The sequence below is a fragment of the Nicotiana tabacum genome, chromosome 19 (genome assembly GCF_000715075.1).
Source record: "Nicotiana tabacum cultivar K326 chromosome 19, ASM71507v2, whole genome shotgun sequence".
Classification (NCBI taxonomy): Eukaryota; Viridiplantae; Streptophyta; class Magnoliopsida; order Solanales; family Solanaceae; genus Nicotiana; species Nicotiana tabacum.
The window spans coordinates 56,826,311-56,839,839 of record NC_134098.1 but is presented as its reverse complement, the minus strand read 5'-3'; positions in this window follow the sequence as shown (position 1 = coordinate 56,839,839).

The window sequence follows — 13,529 nt, the reverse complement described above, 5'->3', positions numbered from 1 at the left end:
TTCTGAACTGCCTCGATCTTCTTAGGATCCTTCTTAATGCCTTCGGCTGATACTACATGGCCCAAGAAGGCAACCGAGTCAATCAAGAACTCACACTTAGAAAAGTTGGCATATAACCGTCGATCCCTTAAAGTCTAAAGTACGATGCGGGGATGTTGCTCATACTCTTTTCGACTATGGGAGTAAACAAAAATATCATTAATGAAGACAATCATAGAGGAATCCAGATAGGGCTTGAACACCCGGTTCATCAAATCCTTAAAGGTTATTGGGGTATTAGTCAAGCCAAATAACATCACCAAGAACTCATAGTGACCATACCAACTCCAAAAAGTTGTCATAGAGACATCTGATGCCCTAATCTTCACCTGATGGTATCCAGATCTCGAATTAATCTTGGAATACACCTTGGCACCCTGAAGTTGATCAAATAAGTCATCAATCCTCGATAGCGGATACTGTTCTTGATAGTGACTTTTCTTAGTTGCATGTAGTCAATACACATCCTCAGTGAGTCGTCCTTCTTCTTCACAAACAACACCAGTGCACCCCAAGGCGAGACACTCAATCTAATGAATCCCTTATCAAGCAAATCCTATAGTTGTTCCTTCAATTCCTTCAACTCAACTGGGGTTATACAGTATGGTGGAAATGGGCTGAGTGCACGAAACCGAGTCAATGCAAAAGTCAATATGTCTATCGGGTGGCATCCTCGGCAAATCTGTAGGAAACACCTCCGGGAATTCACACACAACCGAAATTGAATCCATGGAAGAAAACTCTACACTATAATCACGAATATAGGCCAAATATGCCAAATAACTCTTCTCCACCATATGCCAAGCCTTCACATATAAAATGACCCTGCTAGTAGAATGACCAGGAGTCCCTCTACACTCCAATAAAGGCAACCCCAATATGGATAATGTCACAGCCTTGGCATGACTATCTAAGATAACATGATAAGGTAATAACCAATTCATGCCCAAAATTACATCAAAATCTACCATATCAAGTAAATGAAGTTCAACCCTTGTCTCATAGCTCCTAGTGACCAAACAAGCACGATATATCCGATCTACTATAATAGAATCCCCAACAAGCGTAGACACATAAACATGAGCACTCAAATAATCACGAAACATATCCAAATATGAAGCAAAATAGGATGACGTATACGAATAAGTGGAACCCAGATCAAATAAAACTTATACATCTCTATGGAAAACTAGAACAATACTTGTGATGACCGCATTCGACGACTTCACCTCAGGTCTAGTTGGGAATGCATAGAAATGGGGCTGATCCCCACCACTCTGACCTCCACCTCTCGGATGGCCTCTAATTATCTGGCCTCCACCTCTAATGGCCTGACTACCACCTCGGGTTTCCTGACCCCAGCCTCTAGCTGGCTGAGCGGGTGATGGAGCAATCGGTGCTGGAATCATGGCACGAGTACCCTTCTTTGGTTTGCTGCTCCTCAATCTTAGACAGTACCTCCTGATATGACTTGTGTCACCGCACTCAAAGAAACCCTATGGCTGTCGTAACCGCTTAGTCTGAGAAGATCCCTGATTACCCGAATGACCATCATAGTAACTGTGTAATGGTGGTGCACTAATAGAAGCTGAAGGTGTACTGTATATTGGCTACTCAGAACGAGACCCATACGCACCGTGAGCACTTGAAGAACCATGAAACACCTGCAGTGCTGATGAAACGGTCTGGTAGGATGGCCTCTACCAAATGAACCCCTGCATCCAGATGAGGCACTACTAAAACCACCTAAATGATAAGGCCTCTTCTGAGATGTTGCCTTTTTTCCCTGACCACGAATCCTCTTGATCCGCCTAGCAATTTCTACAACCCGAGTAATATAAATATTATCCTCAGTGTCTCTGGCCATCTACAACTTGATACCATAAGTAAGGCCATATATAAATATCCTCACCCTATACCTCTCAATAGGGATCAAGATAGCTCAATGGCGTGATAGATCCACAAATCTGGTCTCATACAGGGTAACGGTCATGCAACCCTACTAGAGGTGATCAAAATAGTTGCGTAGATTCTCTCTCTAAGTAAAAGGGATGAACTTCTCCAAGAAAAGCTGTGAGAACTGAGCCCAAGTGAGAGAAGGTGAACCTACTGGCCTACCCCAAACATACTCCTACTACCATCTCTTCGCATAACCAGTCATGAAACACTACAAAGTCAACTCCATTAGATTCCACTATGCCCATGTTGCGCAATACCTCATAGTAACGGTCCAAGAGATCATATGGGTCCTCAGAAAGTGTACCACCAAAATGAATAGGAAATAGCTTGGTGAACCTATCCAACCTCTCTGTCAAAATAATAGTTCCCTTCCCGGACTGTGTAGCAATGACAGGCAGAACTGCTCCGATAGCTGGAATTATCGGAGTTTGATATCTATACGACACCTACTTTAGGGAATGAGTAGTGGGAGTCTGGGCTCCTCCCCTGACTTGAGAGATGACTGGTGCTACAGGAAATCCACCGGCCTAGGCCACACTCTCCATAAGACCCACCAAGTGAACTAGAGTGTCTTGAAGTACGGGGAGAGAAATGAACCTCCCCTTCTTGCTCAATAACAGGTGCTGCTATGTGTGCTCTAGGCTGAGCTCTACCTCTGGCCTTACCTCAGCCCCGGCCTCTACCCTTGGTAGTGGCTACAACTGGGGGCTCCGGCTTCTGATTGGTTCTGGATGTTGTATGTGTACTCACCATCTGTGAGAGAACAAGAATAGAATGATTTCAAACTCAATGATAGAATAAATTGCATGATGGAGAAAGAAATAAGGTAAAATTTCTTAAAGCCCTATAGTCTCTGGAAGATAAGTACAGACATCTCTGTACCGATCCTCCAAACGCTACTAAGCTTGTTCATGACTCGTGAGACCTAGGCAACCTAGTACTCTAATATCATCTTATCACGACCCGGAATACCTACCACGGGCGTAATGGCGCCTAATAATAATAATAATAATAATAATAATAATAATAATAATAATAATAATAATAATAATAATAATAATAGTAATAATAATAATAATAATAATAATAATAATAATAATAATAATAATAATAATAATAATAATAATAATAATAATAATAATAATAATAATAATAATAATAACAATAATAATAATAATAATAATAATAATAATAATAATAATAATAATAATAAATCAATAATTAACGCGATCTACACTTTTCCTAGAAATTCGGAGTCAAGTGTACATGAGCGACTAGAAAACTATAAATATGGTCTGAAATGAAATACAATTTTCTGAAACTAGATAAACAGTAAAAAATATGATAGGAGGAGGACTTCAGGGACTGCGAACGCCGAGCAACTCTACCTCAAGTCTCCTGTAGAATTCGGATTCGAGCGAACTCCTCTACGCACTGCTGGACCAGCACCGGGATCTGCACAAGAAGTGCAAAAGTATAGTATGACAACAACCAACCCCGAGTACTCTGTAAGTTTTGAGCCTAACCTCGACGAAGTAGTGATGAGGCTATGACAAGACACTCACAATAAACCTATACGGGCAATAAATAAAAACAACATAATATAAAGAAAACTAATAAACTCATAAGTACGAGACCCGAAGGTCAACTAACAGAGGGCCTCAGAATAATATCATCTCAAAATACTCATGTCACAGTACCGGAATAGAACATTACAGCTAAAAACATTACAACATAGCATACTCCGTTGTGGCACGCAACTCGATCCCACATTAACACAATATTTGCGCGGCATGCAACCTGAGCCTACATTAACTCAATATTTATTGCGGCATGCAACCCGATCACAATATCATATCAATATCTTTTGCAACACGCAGCCCATATCAATATTTTTGCGGCATGCAACCTAACCCCACATTAACTCAATATTTATTGTGACATGAAACCCGATCCCAATATCATATCAATATCTTTTGCAACACGCATCCCGTTCCCAATATTAATTTATTTTAATATTGTTGTGGCACACAACCCGTTCCCAATATCAACTCATTAACATGAATAATTCAATACAGCCAAATTCTGTAATCTCAACACAAAAAGGAAATAAAGAGTAAAGAACGTCAAGGAACTACTAGTTCAAATAGAGAATAACCAATACCTTATTTTTGCAAACACCAACAATTCATTAATACACGAATAGCTAAAGGTGTCACACAATTGGGTATAACACAATAAGATGCGACAAGTAACGTAAAGACAAAATAAGGCAAATAAAGACATTAGGCAATAAGATATACAATTAATTACAGGTAGAAACATATAGCAGATAAGTAGATATTGAGTGAGAAATGAATAAATCGAAACAGGTAACAATAAATGACAGATAACAAATAAGGCATGAACAACAAGTAAGGATACGTAGCAATCAAAGCACGTAATGAGATATAACATAAATAAATGATGACATAAAAGTAAACAGTCCAACCCGCATGCTTGAACCTATGACAACGCAGATGCACTCGTCACCTCTTGCTCTACCAGCAGGATGGAGGGAGTTTTCTAAGGAATTTCTACAGCAGTATTTGCCTATTGAGATCCGTCGAGCCAAACAAGATATACTCTTACGTTTGAAACAAGGTAACATGAGTGTTCGGGAGTATAGCATGCAGTTTAACTCCTTGGCTAAGTATGCCCCTTCGGTTGTGGCGGAGATGAGTGATAGAGTACATTGATTTGTGGGTAAGTGGATTAGGACCACATTTAATTAATGAGTGTACCACTGCTTCTCTGAATCCAATATAGATATTGCTCATATTTAAGCATATGCATAGTACGTGGAGGATCGCAAGAGGCAACAGCGAGCCACTCGAGAGTATGACCGGGGCAAACATAAAAGAGCTCCATCTATCGGAGTTATAGGAGAGTCTCGAGGTGAGTTCAAACCTCTGTTTCCTCGGCACCCATCTCATCTGGTGGCTAATGCAATGTCATAGTCCCAAGGTCAGCATCATGATTGGATCACTCATTCTGATCAGGGTTAGAATTCTCGGGGACAGGGCTTATAACATAGTGGAGACCTTAGTAATATGAGGCCATCGGTGCCGCATTGTGGCCGATGTGGTAGGAATCATTATGGGCATTTCCACCAGGGTTCGAATTTATGTTATTCTTGTGGGCAACCCCAATCACATTATGTGTTTTGCCTAGTGAGACTTATGGGTTATGTGATGCCACCAATGGGATCTATAGAAGCTTCTTCATTTATGCATTGTCAAGATGACAGAATCTAGAGGTGGAGGTGGATCGTCTAGCCTGGGTGGACGACAGAACCACATTTATGCATTGTCAAGATGACAGAATCTAGAGTCATCACCAGATGTGGTCACACGTATACTATATGTATTCTCCATTAATGTGTATGCATCGATAGATTCAGGTTTCACTTTGTCGTACATTTCTCCATTTATTGCTGATAAATATGGTAAGGAGCTTGAATTATTACATCATCTATTTAAGGTGTCCACACCCGTAGGCGAGTCCGCGATAGTTAGGCCAATATATCAAGGTTGTGATGTGTTGAGATCATCATACCTTAGCTGATTTAAATGAATTAGAAATGGTAAAATTTGATGTTATTATGGGCATATATTGGCTGGCTTTTTGTTATGCTACTATGGATTGTTGGAAGAAGGTTGTTCGCTTTAACTTTCTAGGAGAGCCCATTATTGAATGGAAGGGTGATATTGCAGCACCAAAAGGGAAGTTTATTTCTTACGTTAAGGCTCGAAAGATGATCTCAAAAAGATGTATATTGTATGGGTGCAAGATGTAGAGGCAGAGCCTCCAAACCTTAGATCAGTTCCGATTGTTAATGAATTTCCCGATGTGTTTCCTGATGAGCTCCCGGGTATCCCTCCCGAGAGAGAGATTGAGTTTTCCATCAATGTACCATCCGATATGCAACTGATATCTATCCCTCCGTACAATATGTCTCATGCCGAGTTGAATGAATTAAAAACTCAATTGAAAGATTTTTTAGATAAGGGCTTTATCCGACCCAGTACTTCATCGTGGAGAGAGCCAGTGCCATTTGTTCGTAAGAAAAATGGTTCGTTGAGGATGTGCATCGATTATAGATGGCTGAATAAAGTAACCATTAAGAATAAGTATCCACTTCCGAGGATCAACAATTTATTTGATCAATTGCAAGGAGCTAAGTATTTTTCGAAGATCGATCTCAAATCCGGATATCATCAGATGAGGATCAAGAATGAAGATATTCCGAAGACAACCTTTCAGACTAGGTATGGCCGTTACGAGTTCCTTGCCATGTCTTTTGGCTTGACCAATGCATCAGCGGCTTTTATGGATCTGATGAATCGGGTGTTCAAGCTATTCATGGATATCTTTGTGATTGTCTTCATAGATGACATTTTGGTATATTCAAGATCAGAAGTAGAGCATGCAAAGCATATGCGAATGGTTTTACACATGCTCTATGAACGTAAGTTGTACGCTAATTTTTCCAAATGCGAGTTCTGGTTGAAATCAGTGGCTTTTTCTTGGGCATATAGTATCGAACGAGGGTATCAAAGTCGATAGTCACAAGATTGAAGTAGTTAAGAATTGGACAAGGCTCACAACTCCTACGGAGGTGTGCAGCTTCTTGGAATTAGCCGGTTACTACCGAAGGTTTGTGGAGAATTTGTCATCCATAGTCCAATAACGAAGTTGACATATGAGGCAGCTAAATTCTGGTGGACTGATACTTGTGAAAAGAGATTCCAAGAGTTAAAGTACATGCTAACTTTGACACCAGTTTTAACTCTTCCTGAAGGACCCGAGGGCTACGTTATACATTGCGATTCCTCGAGAGTGAGATTGGGTAGTGTTCTGATACAACACGGTAGGGTTATTGCTTATGCTTCAAGGCAACTAAGGAAATATGAGTAGAATATGTGACCCATGATCTGGAATTAGCAGCTGTCATTTTTGCTTTGAAAATATGGCATCATTATTTATATGGAGTACATGTTGACATATTTACGGATCATAAAAGCTTGCAATACATATTCAAGCAAAAAGAGTTGAACTTAAGGCATAGGAGATGGCTCTAATTATTAAAGGATTACGATGTTGATATTCTATATCACCCAGTGAAGGCAAACGTTGTGGCCGACACATTAAGTCCAAAGTCCATGGGCAGTTTACAACATGTGAAAGATTATAAATTAGGGATGACTAAAGACTTGCACCGATTAGCTACTTTAAGTATACGATTATTTGACACCGATGATGGAGGAGCCATAGTTCGAAACACTGTCGAATCCTCGTTAGTGGCTGAAGATAAGACATGACAATTTGATGATCCAGTCCTGGTGAAAGTAAGAGAAAGCACTCCCTTTCAAAAGAAGCAATTGTTCAAGCTATCCGAGGATGGAGTCCATAAAAACAAGGATAGATTGTATGTGCCCGATGTCGGGGTACTCCGAGGGAAGATCATGGCGGAAATTCACCAATCTCGGTACTCTGTTCACTTGGGGGTAAACCAAGATGTATCATGATCTTTGACAGCTATACTAGTGAAATGACATGAAGAGGATCATTGCTGAATACGTTGTACGGTGTCCGAATTGCCAACAAGTTAAGGTTGAACACTAGAAACCAGGAGGAGTATTTCAGAATATAGAAATTCCAACCAGGTAATGGGAGATGATCAACATGAACTTCATTACCGTGTTACCATGATCACGCCGAAGGTTTGATTCCATATAGGTTATCGAGGATCAACTCACCAAATATGCTCATTTCCTATTTGTTAAGACTACCTTCTCAGTTGAAGATTATGCTAAGTTATATATCAAAGAAATAGTTCGACTCCATGGGGTTCCAATTTAAATCATATCGGACAGAGGTGCCCAATTTTTGGCTAACTTCAGGAAATCATTCCAACAAGGATTGGGTACGAGGATCAACCTAACCACAATGTTTCACCCACAAACAAATGACCAAGTTGAATGCACTATTTAGACGCTCGAGGACATGTTATAAGCCTACATTTTGGACTTCAAAGGATGTTGGGAGGATCATCTACCACTCATCAAATTTTCCTATAGTAAGAACTACCATGTTAGCATTTGAATGGCATTGTATGAGGCCCTATACGAACAGAAGTGCACATCTCTTATCGGCTGGTTAAAAGTTGGTAAGACAAAGTTATTGGATCCTTAGTTGGTTCAATATGTTGTAGAAAAGGTGAAAATGATTCAAAATCGATTATTGACCACTCAAAGCTGGAAAAACTCTTACTCAGATAACCGACGACAAGATTTGGAGTTTGTTGTTGGAGACTGGGTATTCTTGAGGGTGTCTCCTTAGAAAGGCGTGGTAAAGTTTGGTAAGAAAGGCAAACTCAGCCCAGGTATATCGGACCATATCAAATTATTCAGAAAGTCGGTCAAATGGCTAATAAGCTTAAATTGCCCCCAAAATTGGGAGCAGTACATTCGGTATTGCATGTGTCCATGCTTCGCAAGTGCTTGGGTGATCCTTCCCGGTTGCCTCTATTGAAGATATTTAAGTCACAAAGGGCCTATCTTACGAAGAAAGTCTGGTGGCTATCCAAGATCGTCAAGTTCGTAAGTTGCAGACCAAAGAGGTAGCTTCAGTTAAAGTACTTTGGAGGAACAATAGTATAGAAGAAATAAACTGGGAAGTTGTAGAAGATATGAAATCTAGATACCCCTATTTGTTACATACTACAGGAAGTAATAATAAGAATTCCATAACGGGCACAACCCAAAACAACTAAAGAAGTTTGCAAGGGGTAACTATGATTCAACATTCGAGGACGAATGTTCTAAATGAGGGAATGATGTTACACCCCATGTTTTCCCCCAATGATGAAGTTGGATATTAATGAGGTTTTGACCCAACGGCGGCACGTCATAAGGACAAGAGGCAGTTTCATATGACCAAATTGCGACACATGTCCCACTGGGCGCAGTAGCCAGTGCGGGGTGACCCGTTTGGCATTTGGGGCGGTGAAATTTCCTAGACTTGGTATAAAAGGGCAAATGACTCTTCTCTCTTTAATTATAGGAGATATCACAAACTTTAGATCACCCAAAATTCTCTCTAATCCCTTTGAAAATTCCTAGACAATCTAAGGCTAAATCAAAGGTGAACTTAGTAGGATTTAGCTTGAATCGTGAGATCGTCATTGTAATATATGTTATCTTGTAACACTAATTCTTGGAGATTCATTGGAGGCGGAATTAGTCACCAAAAAAGTGTAAGAACCCAGGAAGCGTAGTTAGTTCTTCGACAAGGTATGTAAGGCAACTTTCTTTCTTGGCATGCTTGATGTAAGCATCTCTTTTTGAAGGATTCTATCTTGAAAAATTGGATTGTTCTAAGCCCTTCTTAATAATGTTGCTTTAGTTCTTGTACATTCATTGCTAGTAGCGTTTCTTTCCAGTTTGAGATATCCCCAGATAGTATCCCGAGGTCAGAAAATATGGTTCATTGTGAAGTTCAATCTTAAAGGCACGACAATTCGATGATCCAGTCCTGGTGAAAATAAGATAAAGCATTCCCTTTCAAAATAAGCAAATGTTCGAGCTAAGAGGGCGGAGTCCTTAGATACAAGGACCGATTATGTGTGCCCGATGTTGGGGGACCATGAGGGCAGATCATGGCGGAAATTCACCAATCTCGGTACTCTGTTTACCCGGGGGTCAACCAAGATGTATCATGATCTTCAAAAGCTATATTAGTGGAATGACATGAAGAGGAACGTTGTTGAATATGTCGCACAATGTCCGAATTGCCAACAAGTTAAGGATGAACACCAGAAACCAGGAGGACTGCTTCAGAATATAGAAATTCCAGCCTGGTAATGGGAGATGATCAAAATGGACTTTATTACTGGGATACCATGATCACGCCGAAGGTTTGATTCCATATGGGTTATCAAGGATCGACTCACCAAATCTGCTCATGTCCTACCTGTTAAGACTACCTTCTGGGCTAAATATTATGCTAAATTATATATCAAAGAAATAGTGTGACTCTATGGGGTTCCAATTTAAATCATATCAGACAGAGGTGCCCAATTTTTGGCTAACTTCTGGAAATCATTCCAACAAGAATTGGGTACGAAGATCGACCTTAGCATACGTTTCATCCACAAACAGACTGCCAGCCGAACACACAATTCACACGTTCGAGGACATGTTACGAGCCTACATTTTGAACTTCAAAGAAAGTTGGAAGGATTATCTACCACTCATCGAATTTTCCTACAACAACAGCTACCATGCTAGCATTCGGATGGCACCGTATAAGGCCCTGTACGGATGGAAGTGCACATCTCTTATCGACTGGTTTAAAGTTGGTGCGATAAAGTTATTGGGTCCTAAGTTGTTTCAACATGTTGTAGAAAAGGTGAAAATGATTCGAAGTCGATTATTGATCACTCAAAGCAGGCAATAATCTTTTTTAGATAATCGACTATGAGATTTGGAGTTTGATGTGGGAGACTGGCTATTCTTGAGGGTATCTCCTATGAAAGGCGTGATAAGGTTTGGTAAGAAAGGCAAACTCATCCCAGGTATATCGGACCATATCAAATTATTCGGAAAGTTGGTCAAGTAGCTAATAAGCTTGAATTGCCCCCAAAATAGGGAGTAGTACATCCGGTATTCCATGTGTCCATGCTTCACAAGTTCTTGGGTGATACCTCCCATGATACCCCTATTGACGATATTCAAGTCATGGTGGGCCTATCTTACGAAGAAAGTCCGGTGTCTATCCTAGATCGTCAAGTTCATAAGTTGCGGACCAAAGAGGTAGCTTCAGTTAAAGTAATTTGGATGAACAATAGTATAGAAGAAATAACCTAGGAAGCTGAAGAAGATATGAAATCCAGGTACCCCCATTTGTTCCATACTACAGGATTTTACAATGAGACTACTATAACAGGCACAACCCAAAACGACTAGAAAAGTTTGCAAGGAGTGACTACGATTTAACATTCGATGACGAATGTTCCAAATGAGGGGATGATGTTACTCCCTACATTTTCCCCCGCCTATGATGTTGGAGATTAATGAGGTTTTGACGCAACCAATCAGTTGGAGGCACGTCATAAGGACAAGAGGCTGTTTCATTTGACCAAATTGTGCCAGTTGTCCCACCGGGCACAGTGGCTGGTGCGGGGTGACCCGTTTGGCATTTGGGGCGGTGGAATTTCCTAGACCTAGTATAAAAGGGCAAATGACTCTTCTCTCTTTTATTCTAGAAGATATCACCAACTTTAGATCACCCAAAATTCTCTCTAATCCCTTTGGAAATTCCTAGACAGTATAAGGCTAAATCAAAAAAGTGAACTTAGCAGGATTTAGCGTGAAGAAGCTTGAGATCGTCAATGTAATATCTGTTATCTTGTAACACTAATTCTTGGAGATTCATTGGATGTAGAATTAGTCACGACAAAGTGTAAGAACCCAGGAAGCGTGGCTAGTTCTTCGACAAGGTATGTAAGGAAACTTTCTTTCTTGGCATGACTTGATGTAAGCGTCTCTTTTTGAAGGATTTCTATCTTGAAAAATTGGATTGTTCTAAGCCCTTCTAAATAACTTTGCTCCAGTTCTTGTAAATTCTTTGCTGGTAGCATTTCTTTCCAGTCTGAGATATCCCCAGATAGTATCCCGAGGTCGGAAAATGTTGTTCATTCTGAAGTTTAATCTTAGTGTTTTGTGAAGTTTATATATATATATATATATATATATATATATAAGTGCGCGTGCGTATGTATCTGTTTTATGAAGCATGATGTGGGATATTATTGAGCCCATGTGTGGCCGGATACGATGATGTGTGATGTGAGGCTACCGAGTCCTCTTGAGGCCGACTACACCAAGTTGTATTGAGACTGAGTACGACCGAGACCTCGTGAGGCCGGGTATGAAGAGATACGGCACCTATTGTGCAACCACTGATCAGTTGGGTATGATGATGTGTGATGTGAGGCTACCGAGTCCTCTTGACGCCGACTTCACCGAGTTCTATTGAGGTCGGGTACAGTCGAGACCTCCTGAGGCCGAGTACAATCGAGTCCTCTACGAAGCCGGTTATGGAGTGATGTGATATGAGATATTATTGAGCCCTTCTAGCCGGGTACGACTGATTCCTCTTGAGGCTGATTACACTGATTTCTGATAAGACCAGGTACAACCAAGACCTCTTGAGGCCGGGTACGATGTGATAAGAGCATGAAACATTACCGAGTCCTCTATGAGGACGAGTACGACATGAGACAATATGCCCCCAAAGAGTGGCTGAATACTATTATATTATATTATATTTAATGCACATCCCAATGAATGGCCTCGCTTTTACAATCTACATACATTTATAATTTATGGTTACCATAGTGTACGCTCGCGATTTCTTGTATCGGTGTTCATGTTAAAATTGTGTACTTATATCCCTTATGTTATGTTCTTGGTTTGCATATATTACCAGCTTTACATACTCAGTACCTCTTTCGTATTGACCTCATTTTCTTTAGGCACTGTGTTCATGCCCACAGGTATAGATAGACCCGGTAACGCACCTCCCCAATAGGGTGCATGGTTCCGCCGTTAATTATCTCACTCCACTTCTCTGGAGTAGCTATTCAGAAGTCAATAGGTACAAAAGAGTATGTTCCAGTCATTTTGGGTACGGTGTGGCCCTGTCCCGACCAAGTTATATGTTATGGTACTCTTATAGGCTTGCAGACCAGTGTTCAGATGTATGTAAATATTTTAATGACTCTGTTAGCAACGATGGTGTGTATATAAAATGTAAATGCTTCTTTCACAGTCAATTGTGAACCTTTTAAGTTTTGATATTATATTTGGCGGCCTTACTGGCCCAGATTTTATGTTGAAGGGGTCTAAGTATGGATGTTGGTTGGCACGAGACTTAGGGCAACGTGTTCCGTTAGCACCTCCTTAGGTTGTGGTGTGACACTGGAGCAACTGGTGGCTCCACAGGTACTACTCTAGCTGTAGTGTGATCCCCACCTCGGCCCGGGCCTCTCCAGCCCTGACCGGTGGCACTGGTGCCTGATCAGCTGAATGTGTCCTCACAATTTATGAGAGAATAGAAGAGCAAAGGTTCAGACTTCAGAATTAATAAATCCACACGACAAAGATGCAAGAAAATGAAGCTTCCTAATAGTTCGGTAGCTTTTCGAAGATAAGTATAGACGTCTTTGTACCGATCCGCAGGACTCTACTAAACATGCTCATGACTCGTGAGACCTAGGCAACCTAGGGATCTAATACCAATTTGTCATGACCCAAACTCCCATTGGAGACATGATGGTACCTAACACTGCTTGCTAGGCAAGCCAACAATTTCACAATAACAATAAACTCAATAAAGAGAACGTAATAATCTCAACAACGGAAATATCATGAAATATCTGAGAAAGAACAATGATAACACTACTATAACTATCCCAATGATTT